Raw genomic sequence first — 15,421 nt, 5'->3', positions numbered from 1 at the left:
CCCGTGCCCTGGTGCCTCAGGTGCCTCTGTTCTTTCTCTTCCAACCTTTCTCCCTCCCTCCCTTTCTTCCCTCCTCTGGGTGCTGTTTGCCTGTTTAAGCTCTGGCTCCAATATCTCTCTCCCATAAGGGTCAGCTTCCACCCCTCACCCACAGCACCTCTAGTTGCACTTGACCATGAACTCTTATTTCAAGCCCTTAGGAGCACTGTTGCCTGCTGCTTCATCAGGGATGATGGAGGGAGCTCTCGGCCTTCCAAATAAAGGCTCCATCTGTAAGGAGGACCCCAGGCCAGGCTGTCCTGATAAAATGAATGGGGCTGCTCAAGTGTCCCTGCCTCAGGCCATTGTCACATCTGCAGTGATATCTTCACATCCCTCCTAATCAGAGAGCTTCTCGGGCATATCCACTGCACCAGTGTGCAAGGCTGGATCTGAGGCCAACTCTCGATGTGCTTCTAATTCCCTGGGTGACCCTACCCCTGGCAAACCACGTCTCCTGTCCTGCCTCAGTCTCCTCATGTGCGTGAACTGAGAGAGCTGACCCGGAGTGGGCTCCAAGGTTCAGTCTGGGTTTCCCCTGGAGTGATTCTGACAGTGCAACACCAGGGAATCCAGATTTTTACAGAACACTATGCTTAACTCAAGGGGTGACTTTTTAATGCGGGCCTTTCAAGCACAGCGACAAAGCAAAGAGAATGTTTGCTGATGGAAGAGTCTTTCTGGAAGTTTCCTCAAACTGCCAGTGTCAGGGGCCTCATCCTCTGCCTAAGGATGTGGCTGAGTGTGACTTGGGAGGCCTGCAAGGCCAGAGACCACAAGGAAAGTCAAAAAGCCAACCATGGCCAATAGCAGGCTTGAGTTCTGTGGGGGAATAGCGGCTTCAGACTTTCCAGAGCCACCCAGGGCCCCAGACAAGGTGGCCTGCTGGCTGGCCACTTCCTTGCTTCATTATTTTCATTCCCTCCCTTGTTCCACTCTCCTGTTGTCTGACCTCCCAACCACTTGTATTCACCATCCCCCGCCCCCCTTTCTTTTGTTCTCATAGTCTTCTCACTTGGCACACCTCTTTCTCCATTTTCACTTCTCCCAGTCCCATCCATCTTCCAAGACTCTGATCAAGGTTCACCTACTCCAGGCAGCCCTCCTTGACTGGTCTAGGCCACCACAACTCTCTTTCTTGACTGTTCACAGCTGACCGTTTGGTCATTCTTATGGCCATTTATTAGCTGTTTCCTGAGTGCCCACTGCGTGTCAAGTTCTGTGTCAAGCCTCATGGCTCATGCCCTCTTTACACAAGGTTTATAGGCTGGTGGTTCCAGTCTGGTGCCAATGTCAGCCCTTCTCACCAGGTTTGCTCTGGCCTCTTATTTTCCCAGGCACAGAGTGCTCCTAGTGTCCTCTGCAGTTCCCGACTCCTCCTCCACCCAGTGAAACCCCTTTCCTCCTCTTGCAGTGTAGAAATTAGTCCTGCTTCCTTTCCCCTCCTTGCTTTAGAGAAGATTTTGGAAGGGAATCTATGTGTGAGGGGGCCACAGAAACAGGAGGAAGGAAGCAGGGAGAGAAAGCTGGGAGACAGAAACTCTTGGCACCCCATTGGCCCTCTCTCTTCCCTACCTCCAATTCCTGCTCCTGGGCTGGAGAGAGCTGTCAGTGCCAAAAAGCCTCTCTCCCACTCCATCTCATTCTTCCCCATCCAGACCCCAGGTTGCCCCTCCTTTTCCTGCCTCCTTGCTCCTCCCTCCTGGTCATGGCAGGCGGTTATTGATGGAGACACATAGGGGATTGAAATGAATAGCGGTCAGCAGCCCCTGTGACGTTGTCCCTCGTGCTGCTGCCTGCCTCTCTGGGGGCCTCTTTCCTCCTGTCCCCTCGCTGGCCTTGTCCTCCGCCTGTGCCTTCCTGCAACTGGGAGGCAGCTACTGTCTAGCTACACGCAGGCAAGCCAGCTCGGGACAAGGTCAGGGGCAGGTTTGGAGACGGAGGAGGAGGGAGGAGAGGAGGAAGAGAAAGAGGAGGAGGAGGAAAGAGGAGGGAGAGAAGGAGGGGGGCAGGAGGTGGGGGAGAAAAATGACCATATTGTTTCCATGGCCCAGGATAACAAGGAAAATATATATATATATATTTTTTAATTTGTTGCTTTTGTCCAGCTTCCAGGAATTTATGCCACTGCTTTTTTTTTTTTTTTTTGAGAGAGAGCTTAACAGCTGCACTTTGAACCAAATTCTTTAAGGGACCCCCAGAACATGTGTAACCTCCTTTGACATCTCTACCCCTTGACTTCACCTCATTCCATGCTTCCCTTTGCTCACCCCCTGGCCTCCTTTCTAGTTCTCAGCCCTGCCAGGTACACTCTGTCTCAAGACCTTTGCACTGGCTGTGCCCTCTTCCCAGAATGACCTCAATCCCATTATCTGCATGGCTTGCTCCTCAGGTTTCTGTTCAAATGTGACCCCCTCAGAGATACCTGTCTTGACCACCTCATTTAACATTGTAACCCCTTCCTCAGCACGTACACACTCTCTGACCCCTCGTCCTGTTTATTCTCCTCTTTGGCATCCCTTACTCCTGACACGATATTTGTATATTTGTTCCTTGATTGGCATTCTCCCCATGCCCAGATGAGGCTCCGTTCTTACTTGGTTCTCAGTGCCCAGAACAGGGGCAGGAGCTCAATACATATTTATTGAGAGTGTTGAATGCCGAACACGTCGGATACTTTGGAGGGGACCGATAGGTGGGGAGAACGTGGAAATGGTGCTGGGAGGTTGCTGGGAGCTGACCAAGGCCCCGAGGACACAGGAACACAGGACTTTCATAGTGGTGGGGGACAGAGGTTGCCTGTGAGAGTTGATAGGTAGCCCTGGCTGGGAGGACACTGTCCCCAAGACTTCCTCCAGCCCATTCTCCCAGTGCCTGCCAGGGCAGTTACTGTCACTCCCCTGCTCTCGCCCCAAAGTGATCACTCCCTGAACAGGCCGATGTGCAGTTCCAGATAGAAAGTTGTGTCCAGGTGGATCCTTACCAGCCAGGGGTCATTTATTGATTTCTCTCTTTGTACACCAGTTTCCCCATCTATAAATGGGGACTGTTATTCCCCTCAGTGGCTTATAGGAAGACGTACTAGCCAATGAGTATTAACAACCTCTGCAGAGCTCTCTAATTGCAGAGTGCAGTGTAAACACAAACAACCCTTGTGAAGAGGGAGGTCAGCAAGGTAGAGTCCCTGCTTCTCCCCCTCTGCCAGGAGAGACCAGCCTTACACAGCGGCTGCCTGGGATAAACCCACCTGGGCCTTCTCAAACCATCTTTTCCGCTAGTCTGATGCTGTGTCTGACTGGCTACCTGAAAGATAAGTTGTCTCGCAAGGGCTCTTTCAAAAGGTAGATATGGATAAGCAGTTATTAACTGCTGATGCCAATGTACATGAAAGGACCACATCTTCTCCCTTGCTGAGGGCAGAGCCCTGGGGGAACAGTGGCTTGGTGGGAAGAGGGTGGCTTCAGGAGTAGAGTTTGCCATTATAGAATGTTGCAGAGCATGGTAGGCCTGGGGCGGAGGCTGAGGTGAAGGCTCAGGGTGTCCAAGGGAGAGAGGGTGCCCAAGCTTCACCCACTGGACACTAACTGGCCTCTCATGTAAGGACCCATGGTGCACCCAGAAGCCCCACCCAGAAAAACTAGCTTTGACTTCCTGCCACTCACTGCTGATCCCCATAGTAGCTAAGGAGGGGACTCTGAGCTGTGAGGGTGGTGCAAGGGACCACAGCTCAGCAGTCACTAAGCCTGTCAAGCTCACTCTCCCATTGATGTGCTGAGGTGTTTCCCCAGAGACATACCTGGTGAGGCCCTTTGGGAACTCACAGTCTAGTTGGGAAATGGGATTCTCTCAGGAAGCAGTTGCATACCCATGGAAGAGTATGGAAGACAAGGCAAGCGCCAGGTTCTGAACCTGACGGTTGGAGAAGGAAGCACCCTTTCTGAGGTCGGGCTGGTGGCACAGAAATCTCTCCCTTCCTTCAGGACTAGCAATTCCCTTCCCAGGCCTGACCCTGCAAGTATGCTCATATTTGTGCCCACAGAGGAGAGAGCCAGGGTCCGCTGGGGCTGTTTAGAATAGCAAAAATGGAAAACTACCTAAAGGTCCATCAGAGCAGGGATGTTTTCGCATTTTGACTGTGGAATGCTCTACAGCTGTTTAAAAAATGAAATGATCCTACATGTACCAACATGGAAAGACACATTGTCAGATGGGAAGAGCAGATTGTGAAATCACATACGACAATATACAATAGGAACATATTCCAATAGTTCCATATGCACTCAATTCTGTATTTGCACCATAGCACAAAGTCTAGAAGGGTCACACCATGCAGAAAACGGGAAGTGTGGAGTTGGGGGATGTCTCCCATGACTTTAACTTTTGTTTTGTTTTGTTTTGTCTGACATATTTGGACGCAGAATATATTCATGTCTCACTTGCATAATTAACTTTAAAGATAAAAGAAATCTTTACCGAAAGAGGAGGATGGACTAAAAAGGGTGTGGGTGAAAATGGGTAAGCCAGACAGGACACAGGACTCATAGCCTGCTTCGATGAGACAAAGATCGTTGGGCATCAGCTTCCTGGCAAGTTCTTCACGAGGGAAGTGATCATGGGTGGATCCTGCTGCTCTCAGTTCTGCCGCGTGCACTGAACACTGTCCGGCACTCACGTTTCCTTATGCTGCCATTTAACCTTTTCCCACTCACCATTCCTATTTATCACTTTTGAGTCTTGTGTCTCTAAACAGACTGCCAACTCCATGGAGACAGAGACAATGACTTCTAAACAGAGGGCTGAGCTTCAAGCTCAGGTGTCTGTGGGCTAGGAGACCAAGGAAACCTGGTGGCAGTGGGGGAAGGAGACCTACAATTGGGGTGCCAAAGAGAGAACAGGAAGCACTGAGGGCAGAGGAAGAAAGGAAGAGAGGAGGAGGGTGTGGCCAGGAGAGGTAAACAGCCAGAGTGGGGGGTGGGTAGGTAAGCAGAGGGGGTGTTGCCAGGCCAGGGTGTAGGCTGGGTGGCAGACACCCTTCTCCAGCAGGGCAGCCTGCAGATGATGGTGCAAAAGGCACTGTTGATTCCTGAGAAGGGCAGGTACCCTCTCCCATGTGGGGGAAAAAACACAGCGCAGCAGAATTAATTGCACAGAGATGGCAGTAATTTACAAAGTCCCCGTGAGCGAGTATAAAAGGCCCTTGTCATCATGAAGTGAAGGAAGTACAATTTCCTGCCTAACTCTGAACAGGGCTAAAGCCTGAGGTGTAATCATCATGGAGGGGAAGGCTCCCTATGTGCTCCCACCTCCCGCCCCAGCCAGGCCTTGGCTTCCTACTAATTGAATTACAGAATTAGCTAGAGGAAGGTGGCTCTAGAATGGGAAGATCTGGGCTCTAATAAAAGATCAGATGCATCAGGCCAGTCACTTGGCTGGCCCGAAGGAAGTAGGAAGAAGACAGGGTGCGGAAGTAGGATAGGAGACAGGAAGGGCGCAGGAAACCCATCAACTAGCCAGACGCATGGGTCCAGGACGGGCTCTCTGTTGAGTGTGATCTCCTTAAGGGGTCCAGAAGGCCCCTCTCTGTCCCAAATCTCCACTCCATCGACCTGCCATGGTACCTGAAATCACACCCTCAGAGCATTTTCCTGAGTGGTTCTTACTTACCTTGGGCTGAACCTGAGAATCGCCTAGAGGACTTATAAAACAGATGTGGACCTTGCTGCAGAGAAATCGAGGTAGAAGCTCTGGGGGGTGGGTAGAAGGAGAGAGAGAGGGAAGTCTGCCATCCTCCCTGGAGAGACGGTTGCTGGTGTTCTGAGCCCACATCTGTTCCCTCATCCAGCCTCTGTCCCCCATGGTCTGGGTGGGCAAAGGTGGCCTCCCTGGTGCCTCTAGAGCAGATGTCCCCTCCCCATATTTGTGGGAGAGACAGTTGCAGAGGACTTCTTCATGTATACACTCTTCCTCTGGGGATGTCCATCCACCTCCATGCCTGCCCCAGGTTGGTACCTCCTTCAAGACCCACTTCCTTGACCCTGTTCTTCAGTTAGGCCCTAAGCACCTACCTCAGCCATCATGGTCTCACCTTCTGTGGATTTTTATGTGGTCATGCCCTTGACCACTGCCTATGGCCTGCTCCAAGAGTGAATCTTGTCTTCCCTTCTAATCTGTGAACTCCTTGAGAATGGGCCCTTGGGCTCAGCAGGGCTTGGCACCAGGCAGAGAAATAAAACCACAGGGCCCTACCCTGTCTTTGCCCAGACACTTGGTGATCCTCCTGCCCCCTTTCAGGATCCGTCCTGGCCATTCCAGTCCCCTCAGTCCTTTCCGCCTGGACCTTACTCCCTCTTTCCTCCCTTCTCCCCAGGAGGGCTCCTTGCTGGCATCTCAATAATTCCTGCTGTTCTCCTCTCTCCCTAGGAGAGGGGCAATGATCACCTACCCACAGCACATGACTCTGACTTCCTATTGCTGCTCTACTTCCATGGAGAAAACCCAAGCCTAATGACAGCATCCTTTTCCCTGATGCCTTCACTATGCCTCCCTCCCTTGGAGCCCACATGTCCTTCTAGGAGTGACTAAGCCTCCTCTCCTTTAGAAAGCCTTCCCTGACTACACCATCTCCTAAAGCCCTCTCTCATTTGACAATTAGAGTACACTTCATCTTCATCTACTTAGCATTTATGTGTGTTTGCCCACATGTACATAGTCTACAATAGGACTACGAACTCCAGGGTCCCCTTCTCCCCCCAATGACAGACATCATTGAGTGCAGTGTTTGCTAAACTATACTCTGCCCCTGGGTTGGCACACCAAAAGGCTTGGAAGAGATGGCAGGGTGTGTGGAGAGGGTCTGGGATGTCCACCCCTCAGTTCTGGCCCCGTGGTAGTGGCAGGAACCACCCATCTTAAAAGAAGAGATCTGGGAGGTGGGGATGATGGGGCAGCTTGCAGGGGGTGATGGATGGCGCCCTCAGCCAATGAATCAGAGCTGCTGTCCTGCTCCCCTCCTCAGAGCCTCCAGTGCTGAAACCCCACCTGCACCGGCTCCTGCTTTTGGGCTTAGCACTGCCCTCCTGCAACAACTCTCCCTAAACTAAAAACCCCAGCGAAGGGCATGGTGGTCTTTAAGTGTTTCTCAGAGTTGAACTTGGTTGCAGGAGATGAGAAACTGGCCCCAGTTCACTGTGACTCTGATGTATCTCGAACTTTTCTCAGCCCTCTTGCCCTTTGTGGTCATAAGACAGAGATGGGTATGGAGCTGGGGGTCTAGATCTCCCCAGACCTAGACAGGCAACCCCGAGGGACCAGTCCTGCCTTATTCTTCCTGCTGGGCACCAGACAGGGCCCAGTAATCAGACGAAGGGACTTAATTGTCTCTGCACCTCAGAGGATGAAAGGACCAGCAGGCAAGCCTTTGCCAAGTGGCTGTCCTGCCAGTCGCCCTTGTTTACACCCTCAGCACTGGAGAATTACATGTCTGGTATCTGCTGAAACATCTTCATGGCACTGTGAAAAGGATGAAAGGTGGACATGACATACTGATGGCCTTTCCCCTTTCTCAGCAAAGAGCAGTTGGTCTGTGGCTGGGGCTGATGGGCCTGTGAGCCTCGGGGGTGGGGCCTGGCCCAGGGAAGCTGTCAGCCTTTCTAAGGCCCAGCCCACCAGGAGAGGTCAAACCTGCTCTGCTGACACAGGTGCCGGGTTTTGTTTCCATAGTCAAGGGGCTGCCCCTGTGCCCCTGTGCCCCTGCTCTGGGCTGGCAGCTCCTGCTGGTCCCCAGGACAGCAAGAAGCGCTCCCTTTCATTTGTGCAAAGGGCTTTTACTTGCCCCAGTGCTGCCACGCCCACGAGCTCATCATTCTTACACCTCAGAGTGTGCTGGGGGGCGGATATTATCAGCATCCAACAACTAAGAAAGCCTGTGTGACGTGCCTCAGTGGTGAAGCAGAGACCTGAGGCCCCCAGATGGCTGGTTTGGAGCAAAGTTCCTGTGGCCCCGTCTAGAGGCCCTGGGTGGTATCTCAGGGCTGTGTTAGTGGGATTCCTGGGGGCCCCAGATGGGAAATGTCCTTCCTCCATGCCCCCACTCCTTAGCTTGCACTTGGGGTCAGGGACTTAGGGATGACCTCATTCTCTTCCTACAAGGAACCAGGTAGAGTCAGCCAAGGTCTCTGGGACCTCACTGGGCCACATGCACCTGACTTCCCTCTACCCCTGGTGCCCTGTCCAATGTCAATGAAAGTCAGGCTGCTCCACAGAGGGCTCTATCTGAGCATCCAGGTTGGATTTAGAATGCATGTAGGCATTTGTTACTCACATGAATGCCTCCATAAATGCTAGAGCTGAGAAACTGAACTATGTTCCCTTCTTATTAACCTGGTCAGGGAGTTTAGATCTTCCTGTTTTGAGTTTTCTCAGAACAGGGTGCACCTGCCGAGAAGCCAGGTGTGACTTCGTGGGAATGGATGCCTGGCTCACTGAGTGCCACGGTGGAAGGGGCTCTCAGAGGCCCATTTGGCTTGGCCTGGTCCACTGTTAAACTGTGGGAGACGGGCAACGTGGGGGGCCTCTGAGAAAGTGATGCCATCTCGACTGGTCTGGGAGGGCACTCACCTCCCGTCCTCTGGCATGCGTGTCTCCCTGCTTGCCTGCAGCTGCCTCCCCGTCTTCCCCTGTTTGGCTGGAACTACAGAGCCTTGCTGGCTGCCTTGGCCATGCTGCTGACCCCCAGCCAGACAGGCTGAATTCCTCAGCATATGGGAATGACATGGTGTAGGATCTGAGCCCCCAGTGGCCCCCCAAATTTGCTAGATTGTGTGTAGGTCTTATGCCCACAGAGAGAGCTCAGTAAATGCTTGTCGAGTTGCTTTCCACGGTGGTTAGACTGGTTAAATTGTGGGGTCATTTTCCCCAATAGGATCCCCTTCCCCATGCAGAGGGAAGTGTGGAGAAATTCCTCCTCAGCATGTCCTCGAAGCCACCACCCCCAGGCTGGCATGTCCACAGGGACAGCTCTCCACTCTTCTGATGTCCTTGAGGGTGGGGCATCAGCCTCCCTGGCTCCTTTCTCCCACAGGAGAGGATATCACACCCACAAGGCAGGGGATGGAACTGTCTTTCTGTCCATCATCTCAGTCACACTGAACCACACTCCTCCACAGTGTGTTTCCATGTCACCTCTAGGCCTGTTCTGTTTCCTCCTCCCACCAGAATACCTGCCCTGTTCCTGGGTCCCCTACTAAATCTCCCACCTTTGGAGCCCTCCCCAGCTTCCCAGCCCTCACCGATTCTCCTTCAGTGGGTCCTTCCACGTCCAAGTGTTTGAAACATACAAACGAGTGCTTGGTTGAACAGTTTTCTGTTGTTTTCATAGATGGGAACCGTGACTCCCCAGCTAGACCACAGTCGTGGGGCTGTGCGTCCTCTCACATCCCGGACCAGGCCGGGAAGGGGGCCTCACAGGAGTCGTTGAGCTGCTCAGAATCAGGAGGAGAAGGCAGGAGCCTCCCCTCTGATGGCACATAGGCACTCAGGACTTGCCAGGTGATGTGAATTAATCTCACCTTTCTCCTCTGGCTCCTTCCTAACAGGCCCTAATTCACTTAAAGAACAACAACAACAACAACAACAACAAAAAATAGAAGCACGCCAACCAAGAAATTCCAACCTCAGCATCCAAGACAGGTTATTTTGAAAAGACCAATAGCCAGGAGTCTCATATTATAGGATCAATGTTTAGAAAATGTGATTTTCTTTTTAAAAGCAGAAAAACAATCTCACACAGTTCAGGCAGGCCACAGTCCAGCTCTTTCAGAGGGTGTCTTTCCTTCACGATCTTGGCCACTTAAGCCACTATTCTGGCTGGGCTTTGGGCTTTACCCAGCATCAATAAGATAGGTTCAATCACAAGCATTTAGCAATATCTAACCTGAGGGCTGAAGCGAAGAAGTAGTCAGCAAATGGGACTGGGATGCTGGCCTTGGGGAGTTAATCCCAGCCCTAGCCTAGGTATCAACTATTATTCCCCTTTTAGGAGGGGTACGGGCTCTGGCTTTTGTTTTAGAGTCAGCTGGCCTCAATCCTGGGAAAGGTCAGAGCCACTCACAGTCACCCTTCATTCATAGCTGATCTCGTGAGTGCCCATGGTGGGAGAGAGGCAGTTGGCAAATGACGGGGGGATGTCCTATGGGGAAGTGGGACAGAGCCTTTGTTCAATTTGATTTCTTCTCTTCCCACCCACATGCCCACAGAGCCCACCAAGAAAGAAGATTGAACTAACTAATTCATTGACTGGTACACAAGACTCAAACCGTATGACTAGGATCAGATAGAGTACTGTTGTCTATGGGCGGCATGAAAGATGCTTCATTCATTCATTCATTCATTCATTCCACAACCATTTATTGATAGCCCTCCATTTGCCAGATGATGAAAGACATACACCCTGCTTTAAAGTAGACTCTAAGTAAACACACTTGCAAGGCCAGGCGATAAGCATATAAGTACCTACCAAATCGAGGTTTGTACAGGGCTCATCTGTGGCACAAACGATAACAGTAAACGCTTACTAATATTGGGTTATATTTTGGATATTGTTCTAAATGTTTTACTTGTAATCACTTATCACAATAATTATAAAATAGTACTATTATCATCCTCATTTTATAGGCAAGGAAATTGAGGTACTCAAAGATGAGAGACTTGTCCAAGGTCTTGCAACCAGATCCATAGTAGAGCTGGGCCGTGAGTCTGGGCCGGCTGCCTGCACAGTCCGCGACCTTAACCATGGGCTCTGCCATGTCACAGAGGAGTAATCTCAACTTTGCCTGGGGAGAAACTCAGTGCAGGGCCTCCTGAATGAGTCTTGAACCTAGAGTGGCCGTTAGAGAAGGCTGTGCTGGGGAGAGGGCTCTGCAATGTGAAGACACAGAAGTGTGGGTTGCAGGGTGAGTCCAGGGCCCCTAGAGGGCGTGGTCAGAAGGCTGGAGCCCCGGAGAGCACTGCCCCCCTCCCCTTTAGAGCTCCTCCTGACACCTGCCTCAGCACTTTTCCTTGGCTTTCTCCCTCGTCTCTTCTTCCTTTCCTTTTCCTCTCCTTTCTTTTCCCCTTCTTTCCCTCATTTCTTCCCTGTTTTCTTTCTTTCTTTTCTCTCCCTCTCTCTTCCTCTTTCCTCCTTTCTTTTTTTATTTTTGGCTCAGGGCTGGAACCCCACATTCTCTCTTGTCGACCTAGTTAAGTCCCACTTGACCACTCCAGGATGCACTATTTTTTCCATCCCTAAATAATGGTCACATCCGACCCCCCAGTTTCTGTCGCCAGCTAGCTGGTGCATCTGGGAAAGCCATTTAACCTTGTGGCCTGATTGTTCTCATCAGCAGGATGTCTGGAGTCCTGGAAAAGGTCTGCCCCCTTGGAGGGGGGTGGATCTGGTTCTAACGGTAGCCTCTGCCTTGTTCTGGAATTCTCCGGGTAGTTTGGGTAGTTTATATAATCCTCGGGTTCCTTACCTGGGAAAAGGGGGTAAGGATACTTACCTTCTGGGGTGTGGGCATCCAGCAGGGTGCCAGGCATATAATTAATGAGGGAATTGCTGTAACTACTGTTGTCAGTAGCAGCAGTTGTGATGCGATGCTAAAGGTTCCCCACAGTGTGAAAAATAGCTTTGGCATTTATACTACCTGGTGTTGTCTGCTTCCCTTGCATGGGACCTGCACATTTACCTGAGTATACCTTCCCCCATACATATCCACATGGACATGGACCTTGTCGTGTTTCCTGCCCTAGCACAGGCCAGCATACTGGGGGCTCAGAGCGACTGATGGTTTGGTTTGCATTGAGAATCTAGATGCAAGTGTGTTTTGTTTACCTCGGGTATCTAATATGCTAATGACAGGAGGCAGTAATGAGCGGCCAGGGACCTGAGTGACAAAGAGCTGGCTTCATGCTTCCCTAAAGAGGCACCTCTGTGTCAATTGTTTCTTTTGTGAGAGGAATTGTCAAGACCTGGGGATGTGGGCTAAGAGGGTTGGGAAGAGGAAAGCTGGGGGTGTCTCACTCCAGAGCAGAGCAGGCCCCTAGCAGCACTGTAATGGGACAGCCTGGGAGAAATGGGAGCCTCTGCAAGAGTGGGAGGGAATAGATGTGTACTGAGCAATCTTACCCATGTTCTTACCCACTGACTTCTAGAGAGGACCCTGCGACCTCCAAGATGGAAGAGCTGTTTCATCTGCCTTGGACCCTTGTAAGCCCTATGCTTGACAGGGGGCCTGGAGTGGTGAAAGGACGCATAGGTGAGGGATGGACACTGCATTCAGTCTCTTAACAGGTCAAACACAGCCTCAGCAAGTCATTTGGTCTCTCTGAATTTCAGTTTCCTTTTCTGTGAAATGAGTTTTATATCCCTGCCTATGAGTCTGTGTCCCCAGCATCCCGCACAGTCCTGGCACAAAGTGGGTCCTAGCACACAGTCGTCCGTGAGTGAACGAGTGGCAGGAGGGAGAGACCAGGAAGCGTACATCGTTCTTTTATAGAGGAGGAAAGGGATGTGTCTGCAAGTTAAGGTGAAACAATCATCCCAAGAGCATACGGTGAGACGATTAGAGCTTAGGTCCACTGGGTCGAGTGAGGGGAGAAGGTCTCTGAGAGGGCTGAGATCCCAGTGCAGCCTGAGGAGAAGAGAGCAAGCAGATGTTAGGCGGTCAGTGTGGAGGGCCCCAGACGAAATGTGTAGGAAGCAGACTGTGTCAACAGATGGAGGTGTGTCTCCAAGGCTTTGCACCAAATGCAAGAGAACAGGGGAAACAGATTCACTTGAGCAGGGGTGGAGGGCAAGTCCATCCAGTGTCTCTGCCCCTGCCTAAGAGGATGATGAGCAGTGGACAAGGATCGGGGAAAGAGGGAGGCACAGGTCTGAAACGTCCTATAGACGTGTATAGTTCTCTGTTCTCACTGTCTTTGAGAGGGTTTGGTGGTGGAAAGGAGTGGGCTGAGAAGGGGGTTTGTGGGGGACCCAGGACCAGGGTTTGTAGAGCTATGCTCCGCAGAGCCAACCTGAAGCCTGGTGTTATCACTTTTAGGATGGGTGTGTCTCCCACATCTGGCCATGTCTCGGTATTTGTGTCCTTAGGTTTTACCCATTCTCTCGGCTTCCTCAAAATTTCCTTTAGACCTTTTCTTTATCTTGGCTGAGTTGACTGTACCCCATGGCCAGGAAAACTAGCTCAGGGAGCTGAGGCCCAGAAGGGGAAATCTGAGGGGTGGGGTGGGTTGAATGAATGACTGCTGGCTTCCTCCCTGGCATTTCCCCTCCCAGACAGCTGTCCCCTCATCTGTGGCCGAGCACAGAGGCCCCTCCCCTGGCTTTACACACCCTGTGACGTGCAGGACTGACCTCAGAGGCCCCCTCTGGTATGAGAGGCCAGGCTAGCTGTGAGCAGAGGGTCCAGGACTAGAGTGAACAGAAAGCGGGAGTAACAGGAATGCAAACAGGAGAGCCTAGGTGAAAAGACGCCATGGCAGAGAAGTGTGAAAAGATACTGAAACTTGGATTCGGGCCAGTAGGGCCTCTGGCAAGCCCCCGGCCTTCTGGGGACCCCAGCTTCCTTGTCTGTAAAATCCCAACCTGAGCAGCAGATTGGCACTGACAAAATCCCTGGGAACGGAAATGGGAAGGAAGAGTCAGAGCTCTGGATTTACTCCTGCTTCTGTTTGTTCCTCCTTCAGCCCGAAGGCCCAGGTGGGACATGTTAGAACCCCTCAACCCCTAGCAGGCCTCTGAGGCCTGCTGCTCTCGATTCTTTCACAAAGCATCCAGGGGGTACCTGCCCTTTGCCCAGACCTGGCTTGAGGAGTGAGGGAAGGACAGATGAAGAGACAGGACAATGAACCTCAGTGGCTCCCAGCCTGGGACCGAGGGCCTCTTTGGACCAGAGGCCTGGGGAAAGCAGGGACAGAATGGATGATTCGGCCCTTATGGAGGCAGGGAGTGTCCCCTGGGGCCTTGACAGAGGGGAGAAGGAGAAAGAAGAGAGGAGCTGCTCAGTCCTCAGGTTGGAGCGAGCGTGCTGTGTGGGACCCGTGAGCATGCCTCAGGCAGACAGTATGCCCTCTGCAAGCGCACTCCAGCACTGGCCAGCACGAGGCCAGCCCACCTTCCTCTCTACCCCTCTCCTTCCCTTTCCTCCCTCGCCAAGTGTCTGTTCCAGGCCGTGCCGGGGTAGGAAGGGGAGGAGATGCACGGGGTGCAGTGGGCAGCAGGCCGCCTCTGCCTCTCACGACCAGTCCCTCCATCCACCACACGGCCTGTTTCTGCGTGCCGGTCTAAATATAGCAATTGCGAGGCTCACTCTGGAATCGGATTCGATGTAGCCCTCTGGACTCAAGCTAACTTTTGGGGAGTAGTTTTCTTGGGAGCCTGCCAGTCCAATTCCTCCCTCATGAACACTAATTACTGCACAGACCTTCTCCATGAAATCGGTGCTGAAGCCATTTCCATCCAGGCGGCTCTCCAAGACGAAATTTTTCTACTGGGAACCGACAGCCGCAAATAAACCTACCATCTACTTAGCAACAGAGAGCAAGGGAGGTGGGGGAGCTGGGAAAAGAGAGGAGTGGGGAGGGAGGGGAGAAGAAAGGGCCTGGCTTTTTTTTTTTTTTTCCTTCCTTCTGCTTTATTTGCAGAAAGGTGTATAATCAGTGCTCGCAGGAAAGGTGGTACAGGGTGTCTCATGAGACGGTGCAGTGGCTCGGGAGGAGGGGTCAGGCCACCTACAAGGCTAGTACCTGTTCTTGGCTGCTTGAGGTTGGCCAGGGTCCCCACTGCACTGCTGGGCACTGCTGGACACCCCTAGCCTCTCAAGGTTTTATTTCCTCCTTACCCAGCCTAGCCTCCTTCACACCCCTGTAGGCCCATGCCTAGCTCACTTGGCCCCACCTTAGTGAGGATGGCCTCTTCCCACCTCTCTGCCTAGTGAATTCTCACTACTTATCAGCCAGGGCCTCCTGACCTCTCTAGGTGGCACCCATCCCTCCATTCTTAACTCCAGAGGCCTATGCCAGGCCCCCAGCAATGGGGCCTGCTCTGTCCCCTTTTCTCCTTGGAGTCGGCTTATCAGTTGCCAAGGAAAGGGCAGGCACTTGGGTGAACGGGGCCTCCTAGCACCAGCTTCCACCAGGTTGGTGTTACCACACACCTGTGAGGTAGATGCCATTTCCATTTCACCAAGGACAAGCCTGAGCTCAGAGAGGTCAGGCAGGATGTTCATGGCCACTTGCTACCAAGGAAGAGGCAGGGCTGGGATTTAAATACATGAGTCTGTGTCCAAAGGCCAGGCACTGGGCTCTAGGCTCGCGCTCTGTCTCTCTCTCTGTCTCTCTGTCT

At 52.2% G+C, this 15,421-nt stretch overlaps 1 protein-coding gene across 16 annotated transcripts in view; it reads right to left on the bottom strand.

Annotated features, from left to right (window-relative positions):
- The window catches only part of CELF4 (CUGBP Elav-like family member 4), a 290,082-nt gene that overhangs the window by 213,512 nt on the left and 61,149 nt on the right, over nt 1-15,421 (bottom strand). The gene's annotated exons all lie outside the window — the stretch shown is intronic.

This window comes from Pteropus medius, unplaced genomic scaffold, assembly GCF_902729225.1.
Source record: "Pteropus medius unplaced genomic scaffold, Ma_sr-lr_union100, whole genome shotgun sequence".
Classification (NCBI taxonomy): Eukaryota; Metazoa; Chordata; class Mammalia; order Chiroptera; family Pteropodidae; genus Pteropus; species Pteropus medius.
The sequence above is the reverse complement of the archived record's forward strand: the minus strand, read 5'-3'. Positions and strand labels throughout refer to the sequence as shown.